The following is a 4,284-nucleotide window of genomic DNA, read 5'->3' on the forward strand; positions in this document are numbered from 1 at the left end:
GGAAGAGGCGAAGAAGGGTGTAATTAATTTTATGTTGCTGGGGGACGATTAGGTTGTGGTGTGCAGGGGAAACGCCTCGCTGTACAGTACAATGTATTTTTGAGGTTTTTCATATATGTCCGTACAGTACGGTTTTGTTATAAATATGTTATGCTGTAACCCTAAATCATTATTGAATATAGCCACGTTTCTGTGAACGTAGGCAATCTGTGTTTTGATTTTCTCTTACTCTCTTTTCATTCCATATTATTCATCAATGTTGTGCACAGTAACAACTCCTCTCATGTGCGGTTCCCGACAAGTAAGTGATATTATAGTCACAATCAAGTAAAATAGCCACAATTGACCGTTCCAGCTTGCCTTTTCAATTTTTTATTTTTATTTTTTTTTAAATAAATCATAATTCTGTTTTGCAAGTTGATTTGAATAGTGCTATAAAGGAAGTCAATGGGGGAACAGGACCTTACATGCATGCACCTGTTTTCGAAGTGGTGAAGGCACAGAACAAGAGAGAAGTTAAGAGGCACGTTACATGGTCAAAATTGTCTGCCATAACAGAAAAGTTGATCAACAAACGACGTACACTATAGAATGGCCAAAGTGAGTGGTATAAAGATAATCAACAACGATATGATTCTCCCTATCCCCTCTTGAAAAATTCCCCATCACTTTTCAAACCAATCGGGCAAACCTTCAGAATCCTCTTCCTGCATGCGCCACGCGCTTTTTTTATTTTATTTTTAATAGATGAGATAGTAAACAAATTAAAACTATATGAGGCCACTAAAAAAAAAAAAAATGCTATCATGGCGATCTTTATCACTATTAAGGGGCAGATTTAGCAATGGGTACAAATATATGAAAAAACTGTAATTAGTCGAGCCGGCGGTTGCAGCCTAGTGAGTCATGTTGTGAGCACGGCTACTCGCGCTTTTAGAGTATTTCTAACAGTTTTTCAACTATTTTTCTTAAATGTAGGGAATAAAACTACTTTTTACTTCCCTATCAAAAAACACCCCACAATAGCTTCCCTTCATTTTTCCCTAGCTATATCATTAAAACATTATTTTTTTACTTTTACTTCAATTAAAAGTAGGAAAAAAAAGATAAAGTAGGAGATAGATAATACATTTTTTTACTTTTACTTTAATTAAAAGTAAGAAAGAGAAATAAAGTAGGAGAAAGATAATAGTTTTTGTGAATAAACAATTGAATGAGAAGTGAATAGTGCATTGGGCTTTTGTAACTTTTTTGAAATTTTCCTTAAAACTTTAAGAACAAACCTCCTTTAGGGAAGCTGCTATGAATGCTCTTAACAATTTTGGTAGCAGTCCAGTTGTAAAAAGAGCTAAAAAGAAGAAAAACATATTAAAAATAATGGTAACAATTCTCCAATTGTAGTGAAGTTTGGGGTTGTTGGAGGCTTAGCATGACAGATAAAGAATCTCTCTCAAGGAGATCGAAGGTGCTGATCACAATGCATTAATTGCTTGGGGTGATTTCATTGTATGGAGGGCAGCAAAGGCCTCTCCTACAGTTGGGTCACAGGGGTGACCTAGTGCATGTGGCTGAGGCAAAGAGAATGGACTCATCAAGATTAGTGTCAATGGTAGCAAAAGTAGAGTGAGAAGTACGTGCAGATAGCTAGCTTCGTCAAAATTTACTTTGAGGTGATCGGGGTAGCCAAGGAGAGGGTTTGGCTTTTCAAGGGAGAGGGTTTTGGATGACTTGTAGGGTGGCCCAACAAATTTGAAACCTAAATCAGACTTTCTTAATTGTAATGTGACAGTATAATAAATTTTTTATATTAGATATAAAATTTTAAAATTTTTTATTCAAAAATTGTTCGTCATTTTTTGAGATGCAAAAATTATTAAACAAGTTTTTATATTCCAGTTTTGTCAATTATTTTTAATCTTTTTCTGCACATAATTCATTGTAAATATAATTTTATAAATTTTAGTTTTGGAAAAGAAATATTATAAGGTTTGCATGCATTTGATCACATGGTTACCCTCATAGAGGAGAGAGGTGACTACACAATCACCCTTTATATATATATTGGGTATGTTTTGAACATTTTTCACATTTTTGCTTTTCAGAAACACTTTTCAATTTGTCAAATGGATTTTTTTTTGGAACACTTTTCAATTGTGACCCTACCAAAAACACATCTCAATTTTTGCACTTTAAAAAAGAAATATGCTACACATACTCCACTCTCATATTTTCTTACGTAATTTTAAAAATTATTATTTGATCAAAATTCAATAATAATTTTAAAAGTCAAGCAAGATAATGAAAGTAAGAGTAAAAGTGAGAGTACGGTATAACATTACTCTTTTAAAAATTATTTTCAAAACCCAAAACTCAAACACTTTTCAAAAGCTTTTCCAAATACACAAACACGAAATTCTGAAAAAGTCTACAAATCAGGCCCTTTAATTTGTTTTTCATATAACGTGGCAAATTAGATTTCCTCTTATTAGAGTGCAAACTTGAATTCCATTGGTTTCGTACATTTTTACACATTTACTTTCAAGATCCAGATGACAGAAAACGGCCTTTTTTTTTTTTTTTCTTTTTCTTTCTTCATATATATGTATATATATATATATATATCCCTGTGCTTGCTACTGCTCTAAGGCTTTCAATAATGAATTTGATGGCATGCTGTTGTTTAATTAGTTATTCTTCTATTTGTTAAACCTATTTAATTGCACCTTTTTTCTACTGTTTATGGTGGAGAAAAGTGATGCCAAAATTAAGCTTGATATAATCGTAAATATATTAATTGAAGAGAAGAAAGTCGGTCACACGCGCTGATAAGAGGTGTTAGTTGTGAGTCTTGGGCTTCAGCTTCACTACGTACGCAAATGGGGAAAGCATAATATCATCTTTGTTGCTTCTAGGAAAGGACAGCGCACCGAATATGGATAAGTTTAGGAATCGGCTGCCATCATCACTGCAGAAAGATTATGAGACATTACCTCTTATGGGCAGCTGCAATGATTCTCCCTCCAGATATATACATGCCTTTTCTTTCGCCAGTCTCTAGTGCTTTCCCTTTAGTGCATATATGGAACAGTACCCTGTCGCTTTTTGTTTTGTTTTGTTTTTTTTTGTTTTTCCAGCGTGCATGTCTCTGTTTATTTATATATTTGTTCTATTTTAAAGCTGCAGTGCTGCTTTCTCAATGATACAAATTATTTCTTCTAAATCTCATGATTCCATATATATATATATATATATATATATATATTACAGAGATTTCGATTCTTTAATTTCCTTTGTTAATTCTCTTCGTTGTAGCCACTGCAATAAGCGGCCTTTCACAAACATATATGATTTACTGTATGTTAAGAATGCAAAGCCAAAATTCAACCCCACTATGTGAGAAATTTAATTATAATTAACGTGCTCGCTAAAATATATTTGATTCCAAGCGTCATGTAGTTTTTACCATTCAACTGGTCTGATCTTTGTTTTATTTTTTATTTTTTTAAAGCAACACAAGGCTTCATTGCCAAAGATATATATGTCAGGGTTGGGTTGTTCCCATCCCTGTGTGGCCCGTAATCAGGGCAAAACCATGAGCTCAATCGAGCCATATATAGGAACTAACATGCTAGCTTGTGTAGATATAATAGTTAGGGATATAGCGAAAGGGATAAGCAACCACTCCAAGTACATAGGCGCGCATGACTATTGATATTACAATTCTTCTAGTTCTTACTCGTCACTAATTCACCCTTACTAACTTAAGTATAAGAAATTTTTTTCCGCGGACATTCCCTCAAGTCTCCAAACGTTCTTGTTCTCTAGATCTCTTGCAGTGTTGTCCAAACTCACCTTGATCGCTCCCCTTTCACCCTCTTCCAACAGCATTATCGATTTTCAAACCATCTAATTAAGGTCTTTCTTGGCCTGATCACGAGTCACATCCAGCTGTTTAGTTTTTGATTATGGCTTACCTTTGACAAACTTGTAATGGGCTTAGTGTCATCCTTCGTGTTACTTTCTCTCTGTGTACGTTGTATGACTGTTTTGAGTCCCATTTCCCACCTTTCTGTAATCTTTCTGTTATATATGGCCTGCAAACTTTCATCGACAATCAAACACAGCCGATCATTACACGTAATTTAGTGGCTCTAATTGAAGGTTCAAATTAGATTATTAATTGTGATAAAAGCCAAAGTTTGAAGTGATATAGCTAGTAATATTTTTTTTTCTCTTTCACTGGATCGAGAAAGAAAATAAGTAAAGGAATAAAAAACCGACAAA

Source organism: Alnus glutinosa, chromosome 2, assembly GCF_958979055.1.
Source record: "Alnus glutinosa chromosome 2, dhAlnGlut1.1, whole genome shotgun sequence".
NCBI classification, from domain to species: Eukaryota; Viridiplantae; Streptophyta; class Magnoliopsida; order Fagales; family Betulaceae; genus Alnus; species Alnus glutinosa.